Below are 18,754 nucleotides of genomic sequence, written 5' to 3'. Positions count from 1 at the left end.
AGAGTATATGACTTCGGTGTGTATTATGTAACAATGTTACGGCACAATTAACAATAATAATAAGTAATAATCTATTACTCTGTACTTGAAAAACGAAGCATTATGTAAGTTTGTACATCACCAACCCAAATGTTAGGCTCTTATTTAGATTTAGTCTTCTCAAGTGCCACCTCTTTTGCTGTATATATATATATATTTTAATCCAGATGGGTTTCTTGATTGAATGTGTCACTTGATCCCTTGAGTTATTGCCATTGTTTAAAGATGTATTGTGAAAAAAAATGGTGTATTCCTTATATTTCCCTAAGCCTCTCAATAAAGTTATACAGCATAATTTTAAATTCAAATGAAAGTAACTATGAACTCAAAAATTTGATTAAATTCCAAATTATGTCAAAAATAACTGATACCCAAAAGACTAAATCCAGGTCACAAGGTCACAGATGCCTCACTGATTCACACTGTAAGTATATACTTAGAAGATTTCCAAAATACTTGCTAAATCTTCTCAAAGTCCAGCAAGTTCTGTAGAAGCTCCAAAGCCATATTTTGAAGGAATTTTCATGGACCCAAAAGATATGAAGACATACTAAAATATATTAAAAAGCTATTATTCTACAAATGACCCCAAATAGCCAAAGCAATCTTGAGAAAGAAGAACAAAGCTAGAGGCATCATGCTCCTTAATTTCAAACTATATTGCAAAGCTATAGTAATCAAAACAATATGGTATTGTCCTTTAAACAGACACAGAGATTGATGGAACAGAATAGAGAACCCAAAATAAACTATACATGGCCAATGAATTTACAACAAAGAAGCAAAAAATATGCAGTGGGGAGAGAATAATCTTTTCAATAAATGGTGCAGGGAAAATATGACAACCATATTCAAAAGAATATAAATGGACTGTCTTACACCATGCACAAAAATTAATTCAAAATGGATTAAAAACTTCAATGTGAGACCTAAAACCATAAAACTCCTAGAAGGAAACATGAGCAGTAAACTTTTTGACTTAGGTTTTGGCAATGATTTTTCGGATTTGACACCAAAAACAAAGGCAACAAAAGCAAAAATGAGTGAGTGGAAATACATCAAACTAAAAAAAACTTCAGCACAGCAAAAGAAGCCACCAATAAAATGAAAAAGCAACCTAGTGAATGGAAGAAAATATTTGCAAATCACATATCTGATAAGGAGTTAATGTCTTAAATATATAAAGAGGTCATACAATACACTAGCAAAAAAGAAAAAAAAAAAAAAAACAAGCAATCTGATTTAAAAAATGGGCAGAAGATCTGAAGAGACATTTTTCCAAAGAAGACAGAGATGGCCAGCAGATATATGAAAAGATATTCAACATCATTGGTGTGTCTGGTTGGCACAGAGGAGCATGTGACTTTTGATCTCAGAGTCTTGTGTTCAAGCCCCATGTTGTGTGTAGAGATTATTTACGTGAATAAATAAATAAAAACTTTTAAAAAAGATATTCAACATCATTAGTCATCAACGAAATGCAAATCAAACTCCTAAGGAGCTAACACCTCACATCAGTCAGAATGGACACTACCAAAGAGACAAGAGATAATAAATAATGGTGAGGATATGGAAAAAAGAAAACGCTTGATGGGAATATAAATTGGTGTAACCACTGTGGAAAACAGTATGGAGGTTCCTCAAGAAAGTAAAAATAGAAATACCATATGATCCAGCCATTCCACTTCTGAGTATTTATCTCAAGAAAACAAAAACACTTGGGGCACCTGGGTGGCTCAGTTGGTTAAGCATGAGACTTTGGCCCAGGTCGTGGTCTCACGGTTCCCGAATTTGAGCCCTGTGTCTGGCTATGTGATGACAGCTCAGAGCCTGGAGCCCGCTTCGGATTCTGGATCTCCCTCTTTCTCTACCCCTCCCCCGCTTGCACTCGGTCTCTCTCTTTCTCAAAATTAACAACAAAAAAAATTTTTTAAGGAAAAAAAATAAAAAATAAAACAAAAAACACTAACTTGAAAAGGTATACGCACCTTAATGCTCATTGCAGCATTATTTACAATAGCCAAGACATAGAAATAACCTGTGTTGTTTTTTTTTTTTTGACAAATGAATGGATAAAGAAAACATGATATGTGTGTGTATAATAGAGTATTATTCAGCCATAAAAATGAAGGAAATTTTGCCATTTGCCATAACATGGATGGACCTTGAAGGCATAATGCTAAGTGAAATAAGTCAGACAAAAAAAAAAAAAAAAGATAAATGTTATATGATCTCACTTATATCTGGAATCTAACCACGTTCATAGATACAGAGAACAGATTGATGGTTGCCAGAGGCTGGAGGTAGAGAGTAGTTGAAATGGATGAAGGAAGTCAAAAGATACAAACTTTCAGTTTTAATATAAGTCAATGGGATGTAATATACAGCATGGTGACTATAGTTAATAGCACTGTATTGCATATTTGAAAGTTGCTAAGAGAGTAAAATTGTTCTCATCACAAGGAAAAAAATTCTGTAACTATGTATGTTTGACAGATGGTAACTAAACTTACTATGGTGATCATTTTGCAATATATACAAATAGCACATCATTATATTTTACATCTGAAACTAATATAATGTATGTTCATTATACTTTAATAAAAAATAAATTTGGGGCAGCTGGGTGGTCCAGTCAGTTAAGTGTTCAATTTAGGCTCAGGCCATGATCTCATGGTTCGTGAGTCTGAGGCCCTCATCAGGCTCTGTGCTGACAGCTCAGAGCCTGGAGCCTGCTTCAGATTCTGTGTCTCCCTCTCTCTCCGCCCCTCCCCTGTTCGTACTCTGTCTCTCTTTCTCCCAAAAATAAATAAACATTTAAAAAAATGAATGTAATAAAAGCAAATAAATTTTAAAAAATTAAAAAAAACAAAACCAAATAAGAAACAATCTCTGTCTTTGAAGAATCACAAACATCCAGAGTAAACAGAATTGGTATAGCTGACCCATGTTTTTGAAGTTTCATTGACAATGTCATATGGGTTAAACTGAAATCACTGTCATTCCAAATTGTTTATTACTAAGGAAAGGAATATTCTTAAAGTAATTTTACTTATTTCTGCAGGAAAAACACCCAGGACAAAAAAAATTTTTTTACATAGTTTAATGGTTTTCTTGTTTTAATGGTTTATGACTCTGGACCCTGTGGGGTTGGAATCAGCTTCTCTCACCTACCATGTATTGATCTTGGGCAAGTTACTTACGTTACCTAGAGTTCAGTTTTCTCATCTGTACTCTCATGATTTTTAGGAGAATTCACTGAAGTAAGACATGACAGTGCTGGGAGAATTGTAAGTATTCAGTATATGTACACCTCTATTGTTATTATTTTACTAATAAATCATTACTAATTTCGCCAAGCACAACTTCTATCTCCAGACTGACCCAGAAAACAAAACAAAACAAAACAAAACAAAACAAAACAAAACAATACAAAACAAAACGTTATTGTATCCCAGTGCATTTCTGGCACTCACCTGATTCAAATATTAATAAGGTTGATGACTTAAAGCTTTTCCATTATTGCAGAAAATGCTAAGTTATTATCTGGTAGACAAATCCTAAGACTTTGCACCTTTCTTTGTATTTTTATTCTAATTAGGTTTTAGAAGATTGTTTATTGTATCTATTTGGAGGAATGTGTTTCATGCTGTGCCCTTCATTAAAAAGATTAAGTACTTGATCAATCCTTAACCTCTTAGTGTGTCTCATTAGTTTGGTAATTTATTCATCAAAAATACACTCTGAGATGCATTGGGATTGAAGAGCTGGTGTTGATCCAAGAAAGCATGCTGTGTAGTGCCATGAAACTCATCACTTAGAGTAATGTGCCTTCACAAGGAGAAAGAGCAGGCTGTCTTTATAATAAGAGTATAGAAATGTTTATATCTTTCTGCTACCAATTCAAATGAAATCTTTTGAGATCTGCTAATCCATAAATCTTGTAGAAGTAAAGATGCTATAGAGTTGTAGCATGTGGAGAGTTAAATTTATAGAAATCAAGAATTCTAGGAACTGAATAAGCATTTCTTTATTACTGGGTTACTTTTATAGATTAAAGAAATATAAAATAGAATAATTCTTTTTTTTTTTTTAATTTTTTTTAATTTTTTTATTTTTTTATTTTTTTTATTTTTTAATATATGAAATTTACTGTCAAATTGGTTTCCATACAACACCCAGTGCTCATCCCAAAAGGTGCCCTCCTCAATACCCATCACCCACCCTGCCCTCCCTCCCACCCCCCATCAACCCTCAGTTTGTTCTCAGTTTTTAAGAGTCTCTTATGCTTTGGCTCTCTCCCACTCTAGCCTCTTTTTTTTTTTTTTTTTCCTTCCCCTCCCCCATGGGTTTCTGTTACCTTTCTCAGGATCCACATAAGAGTGAAACCATATGGTATCTGTCTTTCTCTGTATGGCTTATTTCACTTAGCATCACACTCTCCAGTTCCATCCATGTTGCTACAAAAGGCCATATTTCATTTTTTCTCATTGCCACGTAGTATTCCATTGTGTATATAAACCACAATTTCTTTATCCATTCATCAGTTGATGGACATTTAGGCTCTTTCCATAATTTGGCTATTGTTGAGAGTGCCGCTATAAACATTGGGGTACAGGTGCCCCTATGCATCAGTACTCCTGTATCCCTTGGGTAAATTCCTAGCAGTGCTATTGCTGGGTCATAGGGTAGGTCTATTTTTAATTTTCTGAGGAACCTCCACACTGCTTTCCAGAGCGGCTGCACCATAAAATAGAATAATTCTTAAGCTAGAAGAACTTCATTAAAACTGTAAACCTATTAATAATTTAAATATATGGGATTTTTTCCTCAATTTGATAAAATGGTTAGAATACTTTACATATGATTGTATACATTACAGACACACACACACACACACACACACACACATACACACACACGTGTTTCCTTTTATTTGACTTTGCACTATTTGGAGTCTTTTTAATCCGCAGGACATTACAGTCAGAAATAAATATGTTGTAAACACACACACAAACCCATATAAATACTTTTATTTAAGTTGACAATTTTGAACATCAGCTATTCTAAAGGACCTATAATCAGGAATCTTAAATCCAAACTTTCTTAATGATGGATCCAAACTAAATTATTCGATCATAACTGAGTACTATGTGATCCTTAAAATGCTATTCAGTTCAGAAGCATTATCTTCTCAGTATACAATTAATCTTTTCTTTTCTCATTTTAGAAGACACATGCACATCTGCTACTCATGATTCTTAACTGTTCAGGAAGGCAAGAGAAGTGTCTTCTTTGTGCTTCAAACCTCACCTTTAATAAAATCTGAGAAAATCTATGGATATCCAGTAACGATGAGAGAAAGAGAAAGAGATGAGGAAAAGGAAGAAAATAGAAGGCAATGTCAAAGACAAATCAGTAAGGAGATTGATTTTATTCAGGCTATTGAAATAGAGACATCCAAACACCAGTGTCTAAACTGTGGAGTTTTACCCTAGACTTTTAAAGGGAGGAGTAAAGTTCAAGGTAGAGTGATCTACACTTGGTTTTTTGTTTTGTTTTCTTTTCAATCAAGGAAGTCTCAGTCAGTTAGCTAAAATGGAAATGTTTATCCTTGTGTCTAGCTAGTTTCGCAGGGGACAAACAGTTCTAATTTCAGCTAATCATTCATGAGACAAGGAATGGGAAGGAGGAGGGTCTATGTCTGGTTTAGTCAGCAGGTTCAGGCAAAAGGGGAAAAAGTCTGTTTGGGACCTGTCACAGGTACACAAGGGAGTCACCTGCAAATCTTAGAGGGGTCATGAGAAAGGATGGACAGAAGGTCTTATCTAACTCACGTGAGTAGTTAAGGTAAACTTTTTCCAATAACACGAAAAGGGCGATTCTGGATAACAAAACCTTGGGGAGATCTCTTCACCATCATTGTTTTCCAGAGCTCAGGTACAGTTCACCAGTAGCAGAAGGGCAAGAAAAAAGCCAGAGTTTTATTTAGGAACATTACATTTTTTTTCTGTATATTAAATTTGCTGAGTTAAATTCATTTTTTACAAACTAAAGCTTTTTCTTCAAGTGTTTTCTCAAATATGCACATCTCTATTGATGTCTTCAATTTAACTTAAAAATTTTCATTTTAATTTGATGTTTGGTTTCTCATTCATATTTTGTATATAAATCCATTACATTATCCTAGAATCAATAATAAACTAAAAGCATCATGATTTCACCTGTTTAGTTTCTTAACATTCTTTTCCACATGCAATTTAATTTACTATGTATATTTTATAATTAAGCTAAATTAAACCTTTTAGACATGGAAAATTTTATCAATCATATAGCCCAACACCTTCATTTGTTCAAATAAACAACTTTAGTCCCATAGAGTTTTCCCAAACTTATACAATTAGCTGTTTTGATTGCCAGGACTAGAACTCAGGTTGCCTGACTCCTACTGTAATTCTCACTGCATTGCAACACACTCATAGTCCCATTTTAGAAACGAATGCCAATATTCTCTTAACATGACCATTAGAACAGATTAAAATTAGAACAGGCAAGTGTAAACACTAAAAAAAAATAAAAAATTTTTAAAAAAGCTATTTATGGTTAAAGGACTTAAAAGGAAAACCAAACAAGCAGCAACACTACTGAAAACATGCCCCCCCAAAAAAAATACAACTAAAGTTTGCAGTTTATAAAAATAAAGTGACAAAATGAGATCAAGCTGAAAGTTTTATCATTCTTTTCTTTTTTTAAAGCTTATTCATTTATTTTGAGAGAGAGAGGGAGCACAAGCAGGGGAGGGGCAGAGAGAGAGAGGGAGAGCCAGAATCCCATGCTGACAGCATGGAGCTGGTGTGGGACTTGAACTCATGAACTGTGAGATCATGACCAGAGTTAAAATCATGTTTAACTGACTGAGCCACCCAGGCAACACGGAAAGTTTTATCATTCTTAATAGATTAATACCAGATTCAATTTCCTAAATGCTTGTTTTTAAAGTTGTTACAAGCCAGCCTAATACTGATAATTGCTCACCAAGAGTAACAGAAGGATATGAATCTCAGAGGAAGTTGTGTCCACATGAATTCGAAAGCAGCTAGAGCTGAGCCAGTTCTCCTAACTGCTCTTGTGTACCTAATGCAGATTTATTTTAGCGTCAAATAAAGGAAGTGCAAGGGTGTTCTTGACACATCAATTTTAGCTCAAGGGCAGCTTCTGGGTAGTTTCCTAAAGCTGAGAGTCTGAGGCAAAGAAATTTGAATTCTTTATTTTCCTTACTTACAGGAAGTCATTCTTATGGCAGGATTAGACCTGGTCAAAAGCAGAAAATCAAAATCAATCATAAATCCGAGTTCTCAAGATTGTGCTCTTTATTATTGAATTTGCTATTCCTTCACTCATAGGTTTATCTAGAGGTCAAGACATTCAAGAAAAAAAAAAGAAATATTGGTTAAAAAAACAGTGTATAGAAATATGAAATATCGGTATGGCTGGTAGAAATGGAAGATTAATTGGATTATTTGACTGTGTAGGTATATGTTTGCATATAAATGAGAAGAGGATTAGGCTGTTGTTTCCTTTCTTACTAAATGAAATATACCTAAATCACTTTCAACTTCTCTACAACAGTGATTTATTAGAAGAAAAAAATTAAGGTTCAACTAAGAACTGAAATCACCACACTTTTCTGTTTTCATGCTAATTTGTTTTGGTACAAAGCACACATTCTTGGTTTTGTGTTAAACAATCTAAACAACTCAGGGATTTGGTTAAAAATAGCCTAGCCACCTTCTGGAAAAGTACTTGTTCCTGGACAATATGATAATGAACTTACTCATCAGTATGCACTTAAAAACCCTTTTGTTGTATGCCTGCCAATCAAAACTACTATGTCACAAACTCTATTAATCCCAACCAGTATTCCATCTTGCAAGACTCACCTGAAACTCACCCAACCCAGGTCCTAAACTTCTTAAAATTACTAAAATAACCCAAGGCCTTAACCATGATACATATCCTCCCCAGAGTTCTCATTTCTGAAACACTGCGAAGACACCCCGGGGGAATATTTACCTTTACTGCACTAAGTCTCACTAACTTAGCTTTTTTTGGATCAACAGGTTTGCCTGGTGATATTTTTTAAGAGTTATCAATTAATCCAGAAGATTTATTTACCATATTTAAAATATCTTAACTTCAGTTTCTCGTATGAAATTGGATACTGTGATTGCTGTTTGCATAGATAACTCATATCTTGGTATATTTTAAACAACGATTAAAGTATTTTCAATTCACAAATCACTGGAGTCCACCAACTTAAGTTTACAAACTTTTAAAATATTACACGAGTTTAGAAATTCTTAAAAAACTCCCGGTTTGTCCTTTTATTAAAAACAAATTTAGCATATCACATTAATTGGGACAGCAGAATCATAATCAAGAAGCAGTTCAAAATATAGTATCATTTTTCTTTATTTTTTTCCCGGCTTTAGAAAAAGTATTATCTCCTTGAAATTGTGTTTTCTTCCATATACAACAAAGGGTTTCCCAGCTGGAATTTTTACTATCTCGGGAAGGTGTCCACATATGCAATTGAAAAAAAAGTCAGGTGAAAACTGTAGCCAACAATGAAAGAAATTGAACTGCCTATCAGTGGACATGTTCAGACTGTCTTCAGACAGCAGATGTTAGGTATCTTGTACATGGGACTCAAGAATCCATTAGAAAATAAGCTCCATAAGAGCAAAGGCTTAGTCTGTTTTACTCACTAATGTATCCCAATGTTTAAGCTAATACTTGTACAGCTCAAAAATTACTTGAATAAATGAATAAATCAGTCAGAAACTTAGACCAGATACTATTTAAATTTTAACAACCATGCACAGAAGATAGCTCCGAGTCCCTGCCTTGCAGCTTGTGCTTTATCAAGTCCTGGTCTGGCCTTCCACTAGCCACCCCCTTTCTCACAGGAAGAGAAGGTGTGAGGCCAAGGGGACATGCTTACAAGAGCCCATTGCACTACCTCTGAAAGCCCACGGAAAGTAGCCCATATTTCACTTCCACAAGCTGCAAGGGCCTTTTCCTCCAAGGACAAATGTGAGGCCCGAAGACTGGCCGTGGCCATGGAGTAGCTCTTCGTGTGGTTAGAGACAATGGCACTTATATTTTCTGGATGTGGTATCCACTGGTATATGTGCGAGACCCCTCGAAGTATAGTTTTGGGCAGACTGAGATGGAAAGGGTGGGCTATGGGCTGGAGGTTATGTGTCTGCCGTCAGCTCTGCCTGTGCCACAAAGTACCCCACGTACAACTTCAAGGAATCTGAAAATTCTGAACTAGACCTGACCTTTCAGGACATTATAAAGGAATGTTTACCAAAGAGGGAGGTGAAACATTTTATTTAACAGCTTATTGGCTTCATTTATCATCTTTAAGTATCTAGACACAGGGCATGTGTATCCCCTTGAATTTTAGAGTAGGTCGGTGCCTGATACTCATTTTCTCCATTCTTCCCTGAGGATGCAGACAACAAAGAAACACTAGGTGACAACTCAGTAAGGTGAGTTTAACTGCTGGTGGATTTAGACAAATACTCCCATTTTCCTTTGATAAGTCTTTGGGTCACTTCATGCCTGAGGGCAAGACCTTAAACACCACAACAAGGGGCCCTTGGAGCAGAGCTACCAGCAGCCTTCAGTGTGCTGAATCACCTCGATGGACTGTTGAATCTGCAAACTTTCAGAAACCACCTCCACAGACTCTGACTCATTATATGTGTATGGGGTGGAAGTGAAGGATACAGAGTTGAGTGTGTGCGCTTTTAGCCTGCATCCTAGGGGATTCAGATAACTTTGATCCGTGTATCACATATTGAAAAATACCAACCATGCTAGCGAAAGTAATAAATGGTGACACTTTGCTTTTTTTACTTTGGGCCTTAGGCAAGAGGATCGATCGCAAATGTCCTTGGGGAATAATATATGGCCCCATTCAGCTCACCACTGTGACATACCGCCTGAGAATTGGAAGCCAAATCTTTAGCCAAAATAAAGTATGCACTTGTCTGGAAGGTCATCTTTGGTCTTTGGGGTGGGGGTGGGGGGAAGGTAACCCACAGGACCTTCCCTTTCCCCTTTACTCACTGACTGTAGAGTATGAAGAGCTAGAAGGTCAATATCAGAGTGTAGGATTTGGGGAAGGAGAAAAGAGCCATAACTCTGAGTATGAAGGAGGAAATGCCAAACCTTGAGCTAATACTGAGCAACTGACATTTTCCTGGATTGTCCCCTGTATCTTTAGTTTTGTTGTTGTTGTTTTTAGTTAGTCTTTAGTTAAAACAATAGTAACAACAATGAACAAGTGTGTTTAAAACTATAGGATCTGCTTGCACTTAAAGCTTGCTGTTTTTAGTCTTCAACCCTGTTTTTCAAACCAAATCATTTCAATCAGGGGCATAGTGAGGTTTTAAAAACCAGGGCAAGAGAGCCTAGGGAGGGGAATCCAAGTCGTTAGTTAGGGAAAATTATATATAATTTAACCTTTAACCTTTTCCTCTCCTGTTTTACACACATACTCCTTTCTCCAATTTTATGCTAGCATGTAAAGTTTTACAAAGGAATATTATTTGAAAATGTAGTCAAAGTGATCAGCTTGCACCTGCCATGTTTCCCGGTCACGTTTCTGATTTCTTTCCTTTATACTTTTCCTATCTGAGAGTTTATTAGCCAAGGGCTTAATGTGTTCACTTAAAGTTTCTGAAAATTAACCTTTTTTTAGAAATACTTGGAAATACAACACTCTCAGAATATTAGGCACATGAGTCTTTATTCTCCAAAAACACTTATCTTCCTCCTCCTGCTTCCTGGTCTCATCTTAGTCACACACGTCTGACTTTCAATATAGATGCGAAACTTAACTTCCCTGAGGCCCTATTCCCAGTGTTAATAAATATATCTTACAGAATATCTGGTTAAGTGAACTTGGATTTCTCTTCCCATAAAAAAGTAGTATCACCTGACAAAGGGTTGTGTAGTTAGATGTTCAAGCCTGAATAGATTCAGACTGAATTGGTGTAATTTGAAAAAGCCTATAGAGTCATATCCTTCATTCTATATAAGCTCCTCATAAATATTTAATTTTGTTTAATGTTTTTTATTTTTGAGAAAGAAAGAGAGACTGAGCACAAGCAGGGGCAGGGGAGAGAGACACAGAATCCGAAGCAGTCTCCAGGCTCTGAGCTGTCAACACAGAACCCGTCACTGGGCTCAAACTCACGGACTGTGACATCATGACCTGAGCCGAAGTCAGATGCTTAACTGACTGAGCCACGCCGGCACCCCATAAACTGCTCACAAATTTTTAAAACTCATCTATCCTTTAAAGGTGAGTCACAGTCCTTCTGATTTTCAGCATTTGAAAGAAAAATGAAAACTCACCATGTCTTAGTGACTCAAAAAAAATGTGCTTACGGTGTCTGCACATTTTATTTTATCTTTTAATCTGTTTTTAGGAATCTCATTAATTGGTATAAAAATATACAAAAAGTAGCATACTTACCAATCAAAAAGGTATCATGGATTCTAATTCATGTTCTCTAACCAACACTTTCATTTAAGGATTGTGAACACCTTACTTAGAATTAGTAACACAGGAGTCAATTGTTATTGTTTTCAAGAAGACCTTTTAGCTACTTATTTCTAATATCAAAAAAGTCACACTAGAATTGTCAAAAAAAAATCCTGTTGGGCAGACTCACACTTTTAATATAAAGTAGAATAGAATCCCCATCGGTAATATGTCTGACTTAGAGAAGAATTTCATTTCAAGACACACGTATTTGACTTGAGGATGTGAACGTGAAGTGGAGTTCCCTACCGAGGTCCTAAAGTTCTTTTTGCAATAATTAAAAAATGTTTATTTATAACAGGCATGCTTACCATTGCATATGAACATATTTATTCTGGAACCACTTGTTTAAGAGTACTTTTTGAGGTTTCTTCAAGCCTACGGGAATATTTTAGATTCTGGAAATAATTCAGATGTCACAATTTCTCTTTAACCTATTTTAACACAGATATTACTGAAGTAAACCCTGAGGAGAGGCCCATATACTATCAGCAGCACACACAATCTGAGCTTTTTCAAATGTAACCATTTCAGCAGCATGCAATTTCTGGTTCAGAAGTCAAAATTCAAGGAGTCTCATTAGATCTGTGAAGCCACGTATTGTCAATGATATAGGACTAGGGCAAGTCTACTTGCTTCAGTTCTCTGATTAAACCATCTGTTCATAACACTCTAAATAATTGACTCACAAAATGATATTATTAGAAACTAAATATGTCCATTTATTCCCAAGGACATTATTTCACTCAGAAATCTGGTGGTGAGGAATAAAAGGATCTCAAATTTTGACAAAGGAAAGTGCAGTAGGAACTTGGCTTGGCTTTCCATTAATGATTAGGCTAGTCTAATATTATTCTTGAAATAAGACAAAACTATGCTCTTTGGTAAACAGTCAAGGTTTCTAACAATCCATCAATACTGCCATATGCAACTTATACTATGGCTTGTGACACATTTTTAGACATTAGCAGACATGATTAAGGAAAGAAATAGCACTATGATTTCTGCATCAAAACTAGCTTCTCTTGAGGTGACTGAGTTTCTTAAAGCTTTGCTAAGTAGTTGAGGCTGTCCATATTGAAAATTTGTTTAAGTAGGTTCCAAAATCTTTTTTTCCGCATCAGGATGCTCTAGGAGCTTTAAGAGTCTATAAGGCAGTAAGTGGAAAAGTGCTGTAAATCATTAAAATTTTAGTTCCTACATAACTAATAAATTAAATTGATATTCAGTTCACTGCCCACAGTTTAATTCAAAGCGTTATTCATTTTATGAGATACTATGAACAGTTTCATTTGACTTCCTCCTTCATCCCTTTGATAATCATAAAATGTAGTCATGTTGTTTTCTGTTTTCCTAAGGTCAAACCTGTAATGTCCTTCTAAGTGAGGCTTTTTAGAATCAACAGCCTCTTTTATGCTCCCAAACCTTTAACAAAAAAAAAAAAAATTGTTTTATAAACACTAAATTCTAATCAAACTCAACCTGTAAATTTATAATTAAATAAAGGGGGTTTATTTTATTAAGCATGCACTAGACTTTACTGCATACTGTTGGTGATTTCTTACAAAAGATTGTGAATATATTTGTTTTTCAAATAACCACCATATCTATGTTGATGTCCCCACGCCTTCGGTACAGCTCAGACACATCTTATTAGTGACCAGATGTGACAGACAACTACTGCTATTTTACCATGTTTACTAAAAAGTTGTCCATGCCTTAACTTTTGTTGATGGAAAACCACCATTGAATTTATTGAGGCATTTTGTGTTATGTATTTTTTTAATTTTTTTAATGCTTACTTATTTTTAAGAGAGAGAGAGAGAGAGAGAGAGACAGACAGACAGAGCACCAGTGGGGGAGGGGCAGAGAGAGAGGGAGACACAGAATCCGAAGCAGGCTCCAGGCTCCGAGCTGTCAGCACAGAGCCCGACGTGGGGCTCGAACTCAAGAGCTGTGAGATGATGACCTGAGCTGGGATCGGATGCTTAACCAACTGAGCCACCCAGGTGCCCCTTGTGTTAGGTATTTTTAACAGGACACTTCTAGGCCAGGCAATGTTGTATCTGCAGAGCTTACTCCCTTCATTCAGCTCTCTGTAGTTGTTAACTTAACAGAAAGCCTTCCTTAGCATGTAAAATAGCATTAATTCAGTCCCATCTCCACCAGTATCCATCCTTTTTTACTTATTTTATTTTTCCCTATAGCTTATTGCCACCTAAAAAGTATTATCTTTTTTAAAAAAATTCTTATTTGAATATAGTTGATATACAATATTACATTAATTTCAGGTGTAAAACATGGTGATTTGACTTCTCCATACATTATGGTATGCTCATTAAAAGTGTAGCTACCATCTGTCACCATACAACACTGTTAGAGTATTATCGACTATATTGCCAACGCTATGCCTTTTATTCCTGTGACTTATTCATTCCATAACTAGAAGCCTGTGTCTCTAACTCCCCTGCACCCATTTTGCCTATCCTTCCTCCTCTCTCTCCTCTGGCAACCATCAGTCTGTTCACTGTATTTATAGGTCTGATTATGCTTTTTTTGTTTCTTTGTTTATTCACTTGGCTTTTTTTAGATTCCACACATGAGTGAAATCATGTGTTATTTGTCTTTCTCAGTCTGATTTATTTCACTCAGCATAATACTTTCTAGGTCGATTCATATTATCACAAATGGTACCATCTCATCCTTTTTTATGACTACATAATATTCCACACCACATCTTTTGTATCCTTTGGTCTATTGCTGGACATTTATATTGTTTTTATATCTTGGATTTTATAAACAATGTTTCAATAAACTAGGGGTGTATATATTTTTTTTGAATTAATGTTTTTATGTCTTTGGGTAAATAAAGTATTGTCTTTTGATTTGTTTGTTGCCTTTTTCTCTTAATTATAATAAAAGCTCCAAGAGAACTGTCTCCAGAAAGTATCTATTTTCCATACTTCTATACCCCCAAATTATATCACATTGTAAAGTATATACAGGGTACTCTATAAATATTTGTTGAATAAATGAATACAAAAGCTCTATGAAATATTCATTTTTGGATTTTTGTTTCTCAGTAAAAAGAGGAGGAATCAGCCATATAAAATTTACCTCTTATTTTGGAACCAGGAGGTCTTATTTTAGTGAGCTGATTACCACCAGCATTCATTGGCTATATCTAAAAATTCTCCCCGAAAATGATAGGGAAGCTTCGATTATAAATAGCTCAGGTAATGAAAAAATACAGACAACCTAATGTTATATTGCCAGTCTTAATTCCCTGATTCAATTATGTTTAAAATAGGATACTGCATCAGAAAACATCAAAAGAAGTAATTACGGTGCACACACCAGTGAATGCTGCTGGTAGTCTGCCCAGATCCCCTTGGTAAGTGGGTTCACTGGTCCCCTAGCTACTGTGCATGTGGCTGACAACAAACCAGATGACTCTCCAGAGAATTGCACTCAGCCAAACACAATCTCGGGAGACTTTTCTCCCTCCACAAATGAGCCATTGATTGACTGAAAGGGAATCAACAAATTGATTCCCCTTGCCTCAAGGTGAGCCTTTATCTGCCCTGTAATTTGGTCCCCAGAGTGTCCCTTCTAGGATAAAACTAAAGCAAGTCTCCACCTAAGACCACATTCTTGCTTGTTGTCTTTTTTCTCTGCAATGCCCTGTTTTCCTCACTCCTTGTCTTCTGAAAGTAGCCCCTAAAAGGTCACTGGAACAAGAATCACGTGGAAAACTCTACTTCTGGGGAACTTGACCCAGAATATCCATTCGCAGTATTTTTGAAAAATTTTAAGTCCCTTTGGCCGAAAGTTCATACATTCTCCTGATTGTTTATTTTAAAACCTCCTATGATCAGAAGTGATTCCAAACATATGGTGGTGTTAGACCCATAGGCTAAATATAGATGCACATAGAATCAGGCCTGCTGTTAAATCCAGAACAGTATACTGTCCTGGTAGAACTTATACTGTCCTTCGTGTAGAACTGTATACCAACAGAATTGAAACTTTCCCAAGGATGTCTTATATGATGGTAAATTGTAATATCTAGCTTTCTAGTAAACTGGTGCAATGCCTGGACCCATATAAAATTATATTGGCATTTTGATGACCAGTTTATCAGAGAATACCTTAGCTAATTGTATCTTTCCTTTATGCAGTTTAATGATCAACCAGATTCTTAGTACTTTAAATCACTGGAGCAGTGTCCTGAGACACTCTGTCCTTGCACCTTCTGTATGTGCTACAATTCCTTGACCCTTGTGAATAATCGGGCAAAAATCAAAGTGTGCTAAATTCCTGGGCTTGGTCCTGGTGGACTTTAAAGGACATTTGCTTTAGATTAGTGCATATTATATTGCTGTATATTAAAATTTCTTGAGGGACCTTCTCCAAAATAAAAATCTCTGGTTCCACCACCAGAATTTCAAATATAATGTTTCTAGATTGTGGCCTAAGTGTCAGTATATTTTTTTAAGTCCTTCAGATTATTCTAACTGTGCATCCACATTGAGAGTCACTTCCTGGGATGATTTTCAAATCAAAAAGTGTGATGCCAAGTTCCTACAAAACATTAAGGTTAGCACTTTTGAGAACAGTAGACTTTGTCCTTTCAGCCTTCTCTGGCAATATTCTACCATATATAGTTAAGGTCTTCTGTTAATTGCATTGTCCAGAATTTCTTCCTTTCCTTTTTTTTATAATTTTTTTAACATTTATTTATTTTTGAGAGAGAGAGACAGACAGACAGACAGTGATCCAGGGAGGGAGAGAGAGAGAGAGAGAGAGAGAGAAGGAGACACAGAATCTGACGCAGGCTCCAGGCTCTGAGCTGTCAGCACAGAGCCCGATGTGGGGCTCAAACCCATGAACTGAGACATCATGACCTGAGCCAAAGTCAGACACTTAACCGACTGAGCCACCCAGGTGCCTCCCTTTCTTTTTTATTTTAAGATTTATTTTTATGTAATCTCTACCCCCAGCATGGGGCTTGAACCTATAACCCGGAGATGAAGAGTGCCATGCTCTACCAACTGAGCCAAACAGGTGATCCCAGAATTCTCTCTCTCTCTCTCTCTCTCTCTCTGTCTCTCTCTCTCTCTTTTTGCCTATAATAGTAGTTCTCAACCAGGGACTATTTGCTCCCAAGGACACATTTGACAATGTCTGGAAGCATCTGTGATTATCTCAGCTGGAACAGTACTCCTGGCATTTAATGAGTAGAGGCTAGAAATTCTGGTATATTCCTATAATGCACAAGGCAGACTCCACAGACAGCAAAGAATTATCTATCGCAAAATATCAATAGTGCCAAGATTGAGAAATCCTAGTTTACACAAAAAACCATTTATTTCAGAAGTTTATCTTTAAATTCAAGGTCTTTTTTAAAGGCACTATAAATATCAAAGTAGCTCCAACAAAAGGCATCCCAACACTATTAAAACAGATGACAGTAATCTGACAATAATTTAATTATGCATTCAGTTCTTTCCATGACTTTTAAACTTCTGCGCCATGACTGATGGTACTGTAAGAAGTGTACTTTCAAAATTCCCTTGTTTGACTGAGTGAAAAACAATATTTGGATCCCTCAAATTCTCTGGAGTATACTTCTATTCAGGGTCATCTGTTTGATTTGATTCAAGATAGAAAGAGTAAAAGCCACTTAAAATGAATCCTAGATAGAAAGTTACAAACATAAGACTCTTCAATGTGCCCTCATGTAATCTTTAAAGCAGATATTATGTTCAGGTTTCAGCAGGAAATCAATCCCTTCATTATTGTCGTAACGGATATACACTCCTGCTGGTGCCTAACCCAACTAGCCATCTCCCCCAGAAGACCAGGTCTCAAATGTATACATACTTTTTGTCTTCTTACACCCTTTCTCCTGCTCATCTAACTCTGCTCATCTAACTCTGCATGTTTGTAGTGGAGCTTTTAATCAACTGACTTCTATCCTACTTCCTCTCCCAACCACCAGCCCAGCAGCAGGCACAGGGCCAAGCTGGACCAATGGACTTTTCCTCACAGATGCTGTGAAGAAAGACTCATGGGGCAAAACTGGAGGCATCTGAAGACCGTCTCTTGGGGCCAAGACCCACATGTCCCGGCAAGTTCCTATTCCCCTTCTCTATTCTCAGTTTCTGTGATTAATACCATCTTCCCAATAAAATATATTTTCATGTTACTATGAGTCAAAATCCTAGTGGATTTTAATCTTGTTTATAGGGAAAGAAATTTTATGTACTATTTATGTACCATTTACCAGCTGTGTGACTATGAAGAGGTTATTTTCTTTCTCTATGCCTCAATTTTTCAGCTATAAAGTGAGAATAATAATAATAATAATAACTAACTCATAATGTTGCTGTATGACAGTCCTTATAAAGTACTTCAAAAATTCTGGACTCAGTAAGAACCACATGATTTTTATCTTTGTTATTATTATATGAATAATACATAATGTTCTATGGATTTTGAGATTGGCCTTTTAACTTGCTTACCAATTGAAGTATTTTTGGAACTAATTCTCTGAGTTTCTAAGTAGAAAAGTATATTGTCTATAAGTAGTAGATTATAATTCCCTTCTTTTTTTACATGTTCTTACATTTTACTTCTCTTAATGTATACTTTGTGAATTTTAAAATTCATAACTTTTATGGATTCTTAAAATTATTTTCCTTTTGTTCTTTGTGAAATAGAATTTTAAAGTCCAAAATTTCAAGTTTTCGTTAAACTCTTTAAACTTTAAATTTTCGATTACCATTATTTATTGATTATTGCTTCTTTCCCATATACTCCGACTACACCTTCAGCCCTCCAGCTCCCCCTGGAAATCATATTTAATGCATAGCCATCTCTCACTGTGCCCCTCGGATCTGTTTTTATTTGTTTGTTTGTTTGTTTAATTTATATCCATTTCGTCTCTGCTCTAAATTTCCTTAATTTATCTTCAAATCTGATGAGCTTTGTGTAGTGTGCACTTGAATCCTCCATTATGATTTTATTTTGAAAACAGTGTTGTTATCTTACTGCTTTCTTTTTGATAGGTCATTGAATTCCATG

General features: G+C 35.8%; 1 long non-coding RNA gene across 1 annotated transcript in view; it reads left to right on the top strand.

The window, feature by feature from the left end:
* LOC132665883 (uncharacterized) overlaps positions 1-15,049 on the top strand; it is a 91,950-nt gene extending 76,901 nt beyond the window's left edge. Inside the window, exons 6-8 of the long non-coding RNA XR_013551456.2 lie at positions 3,289-3,329; positions 11,207-11,422; positions 14,976-15,049. This is a non-coding gene — a long non-coding RNA (uncharacterized LOC132665883). The remainder of the gene's footprint in view (positions 1-3,288; positions 3,330-11,206; positions 11,423-14,975) is intronic.
* Positions 15,050-18,754: the final 3,705 nt, after the last annotated feature.

Source organism: Panthera onca, chromosome D3 (genome assembly GCF_046562875.1).
Source record: "Panthera onca isolate mPanOnc1 chromosome D3, mPanOnc1 haplotype 2, whole genome shotgun sequence".
Taxonomy (NCBI): Eukaryota; Metazoa; Chordata; class Mammalia; order Carnivora; family Felidae; genus Panthera; species Panthera onca.
The sequence above is the reverse complement of the archived record's forward strand: the minus strand, read 5'-3'. Positions and strand labels throughout refer to the sequence as shown.